Source organism: Gopherus evgoodei, chromosome 2 (assembly GCF_007399415.2).
Source record: "Gopherus evgoodei ecotype Sinaloan lineage chromosome 2, rGopEvg1_v1.p, whole genome shotgun sequence".
Lineage (NCBI taxonomy): Eukaryota > Metazoa > Chordata > Testudines > Testudinidae > Gopherus > Gopherus evgoodei.
Window position 1 is genome coordinate 140,595,905 of NC_044323.1, and position 12,133 is coordinate 140,608,037.

Consider the following 12,133-nt stretch of genomic DNA (forward strand, 5'->3'; position numbering starts at 1 on the left):
CACTCTAGACAGCTGCAGTCCACAGGGCCCTGGGCTGGAACCCAGAGTAGAGAGCAGGCCCTGGTTCCCCCCAAACTTCCCAACTCCTGATCCAACACAGCAGGTTCCACCGGGGGGGAAGGTCTCTGGGCTGTTCCCCGACCCACATGGTGGATCAGCAGAAACTGTGAGGACTGTTCTTACTCTTTTTCTCCATACTGGCCAGTGATGAGGTTATCTGAGCGAATAGCAGATTTGAGCCATGAAAGTGGCCAAACTGAGGGCTACTGTGAATCTCTGAGGCAAGCAAAATCCGTCAATAAACACAGGACCCACCAAGGTAGAGGAGGAACTTTATCACAAAACATTCATGGGACAGTTTAATGTAGATGCTGAAGATTAAGAAGAATGTTATCTGGGACTCTACAACAGAAGAGCTTCCATGGTGTTTTTCTGACCTATAGATATTCATTTCCAGCAAAACATAAAATTGAAATGGTGTCCAAAAGAACAATGTTTTCATCCAGCCAAGAAGAGCAGCAATCCACAATGATGACATTGATTTAATGAATGCCCCCCCAAAATTGTTTATGATATATCTTTGAAATAAACAAGTAAAGAATTCAAACTTGTGCAATTAAAATGGACTCCCCACGCACAGAAGTTGCATGTTTTTTAAATATTATTTGCACACAGGGGTTTTGATCAATATGGCTGTGTGAATTTTATGATGTTCTGATGAAATAAATGTAAATCAGATCAAAAATTGTGAGATCCCATGATATATGAACTTTTTCATTTTTCCCTTTCCTCTATTTTTTTCTAGTTCACAAACTGCAAAAATGAACTAGGACCCCCTTTTCAGCAAAATATTTAAGAATCTGCGTGTGTCCATCATTAGTCCGTAAAACACTTAAAAGTATATGCTTAAATTGCATTGACGTAATTGGGACTTATGCACATGCCTAAAGTTAAAACATGTGATTAAGTTCTTTGGTGAACACGACTGGACTGCTGAACTGGGGCCTAAACTTGACTACCTAAATCTCTCTGTAGCTTGATTTTCAAGTGAATCCAATGGGAGTTGTGAGAGCTCTGCACATCTACAAAAGAAGCCTGTGTTCTGCTCTACAATAGACTAGTGTAAACCCCTGAAGCCAACATTGTTCTAACATACCAACTCTTAGGAACACAAGTTGAAAAATGTTAGCCTAAAATATAATGTGGCCAATGTGTTTACTCCAAATTGATTTCAGAATATGTCATGATATAATACTGTAATAATACTTTTGATATACTCTTGATATAATCTTTAATGATCAGTGTATACAGCACATCCACCAATAGGTGGTGGTGTATCATTATCTTATTGTTAAATTGTCTTGTGTAGATATTCTGCTATCTTGATTCAGGGGAAATAGGAGGAGGTTAAATCCTGTCTGCCTTTGTGCTGCAGTTGTTAATTGCAGTGTCCCAATAAATCCTTTGATTTCTATAAGAGTTATTATAAATCGGGGTTGACAACCTCTGTCATGCGGCTCGCCCGGGCCAGGCCAGTTTGTTTACCTGACGCTTCAGCAGGTTCGGTCGACCGCGGTTCCCACTGGCCGTCCAAGGCTAATGGGGGCTGCGGGAAGTGGTGCGGGCCGAGGGATGTACTGGCCACAGCTTCCTGCCACCCCCATTGGCCTGGGATGGCAAACTGCGGCCAGTGGGAGCCGCGATCAGCTGAACCTGAAGACGCAGCAGGTAAACAAACTGGCCTGGCCCGCCACGGTGCTTACCCTGGTGAGCCGCGTGCCAGAGGTTCCTGACCCCTGTTATAAATTCTCCCTTCAGACTCTCAGCAGAAGCTTTGTCCCAGTTATGTATTCAGAGTATGAACATGACAGTGTGGTATAATGATTTTATTGGCATGTGTTCAGGATGGCTGCATCAACCACAATAGACTTTTGCAGTATATTCTAGTTGACTCACTCTATCATACATTCTGTGTCAGTCACTATTTAACAAAGATTATTTTATATGTGTTTTCAAAAATTGTATTTAGAATTTTCTGTATATCATTCATTCTGATTCTGTAAATCAAGGCTTCATGAGTCCAAATGGACAGGATTCAAGGGAAAGAAAATTAGAACTGATAAACTGAAAAGATTTGCTAAAATCATGTATTTCAGGGATTGGCAACCTTTCAGAAGTGGTATGCTGAGTCTTCCTTTATTCACTCTAATGTAAACTTTTGTGTGCCAGTAATACATTTGAATGTTTTTAGAAGGTCTCTTCCTATAAGTGTATAATATATAACTAACCTATTTTTGTATGTAAAGTAAATAAGGTTTTTAAAATGTTTAAGAAGCTTCATTTAAGATTAAATTAAAATGCAAATCTCCCTGGACCAGTGGCCAGGAGCCAGGCAGTGCGAGTGCCACTGAAAATCAGCTCACGTGCCGCCTTCGGCACACGTACCATAGGTTGCCTACCCCTGATCTATTTTTAAGTCAGATGTCTCAGGACCTTTCATGACTAAAAGCTATGTTCTCCATGGGAAAATCCCTCTCTTTCCAATGGTCTAAATCTTCCATTTCTTGATAAGAGGTTGTCCAGCAGCAGTATGGTAAAACACAATCAACTGAAAGGCACCTGGATATAGGGAAAAGGGGAATATTAAAAGGCACTCAAAGGGGAGCTAACTCACCTCTGTGCCTTTATAAATGTCCCCCAAGTAACTAGCCAGCTATGCCTCAAATTTCTGAGCACTTTTCCCCCAGAGTGACAGATGTTGGGCTTCCCTTGGATCCATGGAATCAACCTTTAATCTCATCCAGGCCCCAGATTTGTAGATTCACTTATAATCCTGTTCCCACTATTTAGCATTTTTGCACCACTTTTTCATTCCAAAGCTATTTAGACAAATGTCAAATTATAGTAATATTCCTGAAAGACAGACAGGCAAGTATCATCACCACCATTTTAAAGATGAGGAAATGAAAAATTGTGGTTAAGTGACTTGCCCAAGAATACAGAAACGCCCAGTGTTAGAACTGGGGTTAGACATCAAGAGTTCTTGTCTTCCATTCCCATCTTCTGACCACTTGACTTTGCCACTCTTTATTATGAATTTCTTTTATTTTTCATCACTATGATATTTCATCTCTGTGTGTGTATATATATATATCCATCCATGTGTTACAAAGTATATTGTTGCTTATATTTAGTGTTTAATCCTTTCAATGTAAGTGAAATTTTAATGGCTCTTGAAATTGAGGAACTAATATCACTGGCTTGGGAAGGCATTATATAAAGCTCCAGATTGCCTAGAGATCTGTAAATAGATACAATGTACAAATCCAAAGAATAAATAAATCCTCATCTGCAATGCCAGTGCTACAGCTCTGTAGTATTTCAGACCTGGGTCACTCTTTAACATAAACTGTCAGTAACACCAAACTGATGAGTATTTTGTAATGTGAAAAATAGGGACAAGATAACATCACCAAATTTAATTTTACGTGTGATCTGAGATAGCATTTAAACTCAAGGACTCTAAATGTGAAAGGCTATTGCAATTGTACACTTCAATAACTGCCATCATTCAGATTAATGCAAATGTATTATATATGCAAACATTCATAAGTAGATGTTACAAATGTGATAAATTATGGACTTTTATAACCTTGTATTTTACATTGCAATGTCATGTCCAATAACAACACACTGTATTCTATTGCTATAAGACATGGCATTGCAATATAAACTACAAGGCTGCAAAATACACTCTGCATTCATACATACATGTTTTCCCTATTTTAAAAATCAATTATTGTTGATTCTTGTACAGCACTGTCAACATCCATTACTTTTTGTCTTTTTGTTTAGTGGTAAGTATGTGTGCGTGCGTGTAGGTATACAGAATATATATTCTGTGTAGGTATACAGAATATACCCTATTATATATGTTTGTGGGGACAGGGTTATGGAGAACAAAGTGTGTTTACTTTTTAGCAGCTGCGACTGCTGTCAAAATTCATTGGGAAAAAGTTTAAAATGACAGATTCCTATCCACTAGTAAATTGAAATGGACTTTTAGACAATTGGCTCAGTAAAATTCTCAGCTGGTTCCCTAAAAAGCCTAGTTTAAAAAAAAATCAAATCTTCTCTGGCTCTGGATTGTGGATGTGTTTTTGAAAATCTCACACACTTCTGATTTTGTTCTCTCTGTCTATAAACACAATAGACCAGTTATTGCTGCATTCATATTTCCCAACAGAATACACAGTTGTCACTCTTCTCTGAAGCTTTTGATTACTGTAGGGTGACTTTTTGTTTATCTCTCACTAAGGTTGGTATCCCCAACTAAAATAGATAGTTTCTGATTTTTTTCTTTAAAGAGGTTAGTTTGTTGTTCTGTGTCTGTTAGGAACTGTGAAATGCAAAAGAAAGTTAGTATTAAACAAAGTTTCCTAATAAACAGGTAAATTTCTCCAATCTAATCCAATTAGATTTTGTGTTCTGCACTTGACACCCATGTCCAACTATCATCAGTGTCAGTGGGAGTCCTATATAATAACTGAATATGAAACGGAGATCTGCCCTGCAGATTGGAGAAGAGAATTCTTCTGGCTAAATGGTGGCACACTAGTCTATCATGAAGAAAAAGCATAGCAGAGAGAGTTTCTAGTGGGTTATTGCCTAACATTGCTTTAGGCCCAATCAATAACAATAATACATTTCAGTTTATATGTCCCCAAACCAAAAATGTATAGCAGATTAACATGTGGTTATTTTCTGTGAAGTTACTCTCCAAAAATATCATACTTGGATTCCTTGTTCATTGTCACAACACTTTTCTGGTTTATTTTTTTTGTCAATTTACAATATACTCAAGCTGTTTTCTTTCTGGCATGTACATCACCGTACTAAAGATTTTGAAGGCCAAATTCTGCCTTGTATAATCCAGCAAGCTAAATTCTGCTTTCTTTGTGTAAATCTGGAGTTACTCCACTGACTACAACATTGAGTTCTTTCATGAGACTTCACGACTAATGGCAGAATTTAACACTCCAGTTTGAATTTAGCACCCAGAATAACCCCCATGTGGAAGAAGAAGCTGCAAGAATTAAGTCAGTGGCAGTAGAATTCTTCCATCAGAGAGTGGAGTTTGCTCCACCCTCATTCCCCACCTTCCCCCCCCCATACCTTATTGTCTACAAAAGAGGTTAAGGATTATAACATAAAATCCCATTTTATCAAGGGGTCTGCTGGTGGCAAAGTGCATATATATGGCTCAGCCCATGGCTCCATTCAACTCTGGGGAATGCCTCCTGCATGAGACATGCTGCTTGAAGTTTTCCTTACAGGAGTCCCAAATCACAAGGTGACAGCCTAAGTTATTTCAAACTCTGTCTGAACCAGTGGAATTAGTTCAAGAAGAATCCCTACCCCAACCTCCCAAAAAACGAACAAAGCCCATTCTCTGGAGCAACTTACAAAAGGGTTTTGTAGCTAAAACACAGAGGGTAAAAATGAAGAACAGGCAGAAGACCCTCTTCCACTGAGTGAGATACCTCTCTGTACAGGTAGATCTTCAAATACTATACCAATTTTGTCGGTGATACAGGAGGAAGAGAATTCAGGTTACTCTCTCTCTGCTATGTTGCTCTGCAGGGCCAACATCAGCAAAATGCAGCAAGAACATATTTTAATCAATAAATTTAGCAGATATTACTCTGAATGTACTCAGGGATTAAATCTGTTGCTGAAGATAAGGAAATGGCATTTTGCGTGGTCACTTTTCAGGGCAGAAGTACATATGAACAGAAAATTGTTAAAACACAAAAAGGTACAATATTAAAATCTACCATATCCATAAAAATCTGTGGAATTGGCTCTTTTCATTCTTCCTGTGTAACCATTAATTATATTCAATGATATATTAAGAATATACAGAAATACACATTGAAATAATAATTAGAAAAAAAGACACTGTACAAGATAGCTACTTCTAAAATTGCCACTATATACTTGATCCAAGCCACACTTAGATATTTTATTCTTTTTGCACTATTATTGACACTCCTAATTAGGACTCCAAGGTGCTATGATAATACAAACAACAAGAAAAAGACTATTTATCTAAAACGTTTCAATTAGCATAAAAAGGAGAGTGTACTTATTACATTCCATAGGACAGGAGAGTTGATTTTGGACCTGAAGGCCAAATTCTGTTCTCATTTACCAGACTGGAAATCCCAGGTTAGTCCATTACAGTCAGTGGAGTAACTTTCACTTCAGTGGAGCTTTATGCTAGTGTTAATGAGAAACACATCAGTGGAGTGTCTCCAAATTATGCTGATGTCAATGAGATCAGAATCTGACCAACAAGGCTGAAGTTATCCCAGCTGCTCATTATGGAAAGTCCTACATTGTGTAATATTTATTAAATCAATATGGCTCTAGAAAAAGCTACTAAGTTGTAGTGACAGTTAGCCTTTGCTCAGTCAGGATCTGCTGCCATAATGGCCTTCCTCCCTATGTAGTTATTTGCAAGTTTCACAGAAACCAGGGTGACTACATTCAGGGAGGCATCACATCATGAAGTCTGAAATGAATTAGAAGTTGATCTAGGCCTTTGTTACCTACCTGTGATCCACTGTGGAGATTGGATACAGATTCTGCAACCAAATTGTTAAGGCCATAGCCGAACATGCCTAAATGGTGTATGTGACTACCTCATGTTTTCTCCTCAACTTCCTGTCAAAAGAATCTTTCAGGGAAATAATTCCCTCCATCCGTAAAGCCAACTTCTGCATTCAAGTGACTACAGTATCTAGAAACAAGAACAGTAACCTCCAGTTTTGTAACATCTCTTAGGGGCATCACCTTTGTTCAAGGTGAGCATCTAGTTGCTCCCAGATTTCCTTGATTCTCCTTAGTATTCTCAGGGAAGAAGAATGCCCAGTCATCTCTCAACTAGATACCTCAAACTCAGAGTTGAAGAAGTTAACTTGAGAGAGATTTAGCTAGGAGGAAAGTTAGGACTCATTTGTAATACAGCTCTCCCTGACTAAAATCTCCTCTACGCCTCTGCTTTGGCCTTCTCACATCGGACAGGCAGCCAGTCTGGTGTTGGCTTGGTCAGAGTGTGGGGGATGTCTCCCCTCTCTTTCAGGCAAGAGTGAAGGTCCCATGGAGCAAGGAGACAGTAAAGTCCAGCCACAAAAGGGACCAGACCCACATTGTAGTCACTGCAATGGCTTAAGTGCCTTCCAACCCATTACTACTACCACTTCTGCAGGAACTCCTCCTCTGTCACTGAAGTAGGAAACAACTATGTCTGAGAAAGAGAAAGATCTGCTGGTAGGAATCTGCTGGTTAATTGAAACAACCACCAGTGGGAAAAGCTAGGCATTGAAATGCTAGCAATGATATACCAAGGACCAGTCAACAGTGGTACCCCCCTTTCAGAAACAAAAAGGTATGTAAAGAATAGACAATAAGTTCAGTGTAACTATCTTATCTATCAATACAACAATTATTTCTAGGGGAGGGTCATATTACTCAGCTAAAATACAAAAACATCAGCAGAGAGTGACTGAAACTGCAGTACGTTAAGGTGAAACATCTTTTTTAAAGGGTAGAAAAATCAATATATTGGCAGAAGGGCCTAATTCTCCTTTACACAAAGGGCCATTTACACAACTATGGCAGTGTAAGGGACCTTTAAATTGAGTGTTCATTTACACACACTTTAGCAATCCTTTACATTGCCAAAGTGGTACAAGGAGGCCGTCGTGAAAATAAAAATCTGATACAGGGGTTTCTATGATTACAGGATAAGCTGAAATTTTTTTAGTATTAAAAATTGAACTCCAATAGCCAATATTGACTTCAACTATTTCTGAATATTTTTAGCCAATAGGCCAATAGTTTTCACCGTATATCTTACTTCCAGTTAACATACTGTGTATTATGTATTATATTATTTACACAAAAATTATTTTGGAGCTCAAAAAATTATTTTGTGTGCCAGTCATCCTTTGCAACCCTTCCCCCATGTTTTCATGGAGGACAAAAGGAAGTTACAAAATATGTTTTTTTATATAAAAGGACTTTTTCTCTTCTCTCTGCATAAAATATTGCTGAAATATGTGAAAGAGTTTTAAAAAATAAAATCATAATGAAGACTTCTCAAATTAAAAGATTTTCAATTATTTTCAGAGCGCTCTAACGCTAAATAATGTTGTAAGCTGTTAGTAACCAGATACAAATGTGCATTAAATGGTTTTAGGTAAATTCAGTGGAAACCATTAAGGATTATATTGTCATTTTGAATATTCCTTGCAACAGATTGTTAAAAGGCAATTTAAACATTTTCATATTTTGACCTCTAGAGCACAATTAATGTGATAAATTGGATTCCAGTGACAGAAAAAGGGTGCAGAAAATAAACTGCTACTAGATGTGACACTTGACAACTCATTACTCTGTATGCTACTTTTAAATGTAAAAAATATTTAAGCACCTTAGAGGTTAGCTAGTCAATGTTGCAGTCATTGTAAATAAATTGTCCATAGAATCAAACATAAATATAAATTTTGATAAAAATGTTAAAGGCAGCTAGGGTGAGCAGACAGCAAGTGTGAAAAATCGGGACAGAGGGTGTGGGGGGGGAGTAATAGGTGTCTATATAAGAAAAAGACCCAACAATCAGGATTGTCCCTATAAAATTGGAACATGTGGTCACCCTAAAGGCAGCATATACAATACTTTCTCCTAGTTTGGGTGTGTGTGGGGGGGAGGGGGAGACAGTAACTTAGAAGAGAAGATATTGACAAAAAGAAGTTTGTGCTTGATGTCTGAGTCATGGAAATGTAAGGCCAGACATGATTGATTCTTAGATGTATATGCATGTCTCCCTCAACCTGTTTGGAAAGGATGGTGGATTAGACATATGCATACATTGTACCCTCTTCCTTGAACCTCACACAGGTTTCTCCATGGATTCAGAATCCAAGTGGGGTAGATAAGAGAGGGAATGGATTGGCCTGTGTTCACCAGGAGATATGGAGGGAAAGAGTGAAAGGAATTCACAATGCAGGCAGATTACTAGAAGATAAAAAGTTTAAACTTTATTAACCTTTTCCTCAGATGCTCTTATATTTTAGAATTTTTTTTTAAATGGCTAGATGAAGCCAAGGGGTCTATGGTGGTACATCCTGGTGGAAAAGTTCTATAGAATTTAATGGACACTGAAAACTTTTTTAGAAATCCTTTGATGGACATCATAGAGGAACTTTTCAAAAGCAGAAATGGCAGTTAACCACCCAACTCACATTGACTTCCAACAGCAGTTAGGTTCCTAACTGTCATTTGCAGGGCCGGCGCTTCCATTTCGGCGACCTAGGCAATTGCCTAGGGCACCAGGATTATTGGGGTGTGGCATTTTGTCGGGGAGTAGGCAGGCGGCTCCAGTGGACCTGCCACAGGCATGCCTGCGGCAGCTCCACCAGAGCTGCGGGACCAGTGGACCCTCCGCAGGAACGCCTGCGGCAAGTCCACCGGAGCCACGGGACCAGCGCGTGGGGCGGCGAAATGGCCGTGCGCCTAGGGCGCCAAAAACACTGGCGCCATTTCTGGCTGTTTGTACCTTTAAACATCTCCCTCTATATCTATAAACCATATAGAATGCTTCAAAATACTGACACGGAAAGGATATTAAATGCTAGAGGTCTGCAGAGCAATATCTACTGAAGTTCTAGAAAACCGTTTTGGTTTCATCCCTCTTAATTCCTGTAAATTTTCTGTAAGGGTATCTCCACTGAATCATATTGTCAGGAAGCCAGGAAAGGATGGGTCAAGGGTAACGAAGCTAGTAAAAAGTCACAAGATCTTTACAAAGATGGTCCTTGCTGCTATGTATTTCTTTCCTCCAGAATGATTTGAGGATCTCCTGCAGCTTTCCTCTGTCCAGCCCCCCTCCCATATTATATATAACAGGGGTTGTTCAGATCCCCCACATATCAGAGGTGTAACCATGTTAGTCTGTAGCCACAAAACCAATGAAAAGTCTGGTGGCACCTTCAAGACTAACAAATTTATTTGGGCATAAGATTTCATGGGTTAAAAACCCACTTCTTTATGCCCAAATAAATCTGATAGTCTCTAAGGTGCCACCAGACTCCTCATTGGTTATCTGATCCCCACACTCCTTCTCCCAGTGAACTTAATGGCAAATTCCCTATTGACTTCATGGAGTCAGGATTAGGCTGTTAAACCCAGATAAGGTTCTAAAATGAATAAATCCTCCATTTGATTTTAAAACACAGCAATAAGAGAAGGGGATCTACTAGCAGTTAATGACCAGCAAGAGGTCCTGAGGCCTCAAAGTGAAACTAGTCATTAATTGCCATGAATCAGTTACTATTGCTATTAATAAGCATGACACTCTATGAATGAAAATGTGACAAAAAGTTTTAATACAAACTGTACATTTCTACAATGCGGAGAAGATGAACTTTACTTTCAGCATAGTTATAAGGTATATATTTATTATTATAATTTATTAGAAAGGGAGCAAAACCCACAGCATTTGGTATTTTGAAAGTGTTCCTCTCTAGAGAGGCAGAAAACTGAATAAAAACTAAATTACATCTTACATTAAATTCTTTGGGCCAGGCCTGCAGTCACTGATGATAAATTACTAACCTATTTGCATCATAAATTAATGGTAGGTAAATACAGATTTGACTCAATTATTTAATGTTAAGTGCAGAACCATGCCAAGTGCACTGTACTATATACCCTCACCAGGACAAACCTGAGTACACAGACTTCACTCTATCTTGTATTTGCCAGACCTAGGTAATCAAACAAAGAAAACCTCCCTCACATAAATGAGATTTCCTCAGTATTGATACTATCTAATAATACTTTCAATCGCAGACTAATTATAAATTCAAATAGGATATGTACTGTAGAATATCTATTCAGACTGTTAGTTGAATGTAATTAAATGAAAGTGCTCTAATGATTAAGGGATAATTTCTTTTAAAGTAAACCATAAAGTACAGGCAGTCTACTCATTAATGGGTAACATTCTCTGATTATAATATTATATGAATATCAACATTAAAATATATATTCCAGTCTCAAAGAAGCACAACACAGAGACACTGTTTTGGCTGAAGTAACGCTATGTTCTTCTGATTGGTTTTTCTGCCCATGAAAGTTTTGAAGTTGGGTTAGGATGAGTCTGTATGAAGAAGCATGAGGATCTCTTCCCAATCAGTTTGCCTACTGAGCCACTGATTCCTTTTATTTTATAATGCAGTTACTTTAAAAGAGGCCTACTGCAAGCCTAAACTCCCTCCTTTTTATGAGTACTTCTTAGAGGACATGGGGAAATTCTTTAAGGCAATTTACTTAGAAAGGTTCAAAGCTGCTAAAGTTTGTTAGGATCAGTTTCATTCTTCAAAATAATGATTTTGTTAAGAGCACAAAAGTGTTTTAATGAGATTGTCACCTTAAACTATAACCATTCCCAGTAGGATGCATCATCATGGCAAAAACAGCAAGCTTATTTTACAGTAGCAGATCTAGTGTCCAAAAAGAGATACCAAGATATTAAAAGTATTGAAAAAAAATAATGAAATACTGTAAATTTTCAGTACATCTTACATGGGAATTAATTTTAAGGAGTAGTCAATAGAAATTCAGGACTGGAGATGTAAAAAAACCATTATTATTGCTTAGTGAATAAATGTTTAACCATTGCAGACCAATGTACAATAGCAAGAGATCTTTATACCATAATCATACTTTGAAATAAGTGACAAACTATGTGTGTTAAAAAGAAGAACCAAAAATATTCAAGCCCGTCGAGAATTTGTCTCCTAAATTATACGTAGGCACTGAGGTACGAATGGTCTAATTTTCAAAAGTGCTGCGTATCTGTACCTCTCATCATATGCAATAGGCAGTGAATCAGACTGTAAAATGTAATGAGATAAACCCTTTAAAAATATTGTATACTGGGGAAATATGCAAATTTTACAATGATGACTAATGAAACAGATATATTTTCCATCTCTAATTGTAGCAACAATCTACTTCTTAATTATATGTGGGTCACTTCCCCCATTTTTGCTGCCTTTTT

At 38.0% G+C, this 12,133-nt stretch overlaps 1 protein-coding gene across 1 annotated transcript in view; it reads right to left on the reverse strand.

Moving 5' to 3' along the window:
* The window catches only part of CDH18 (cadherin 18), a 1,009,618-nt gene that overhangs the window by 504,227 nt on the left and 493,258 nt on the right, over positions 1-12,133 (reverse strand).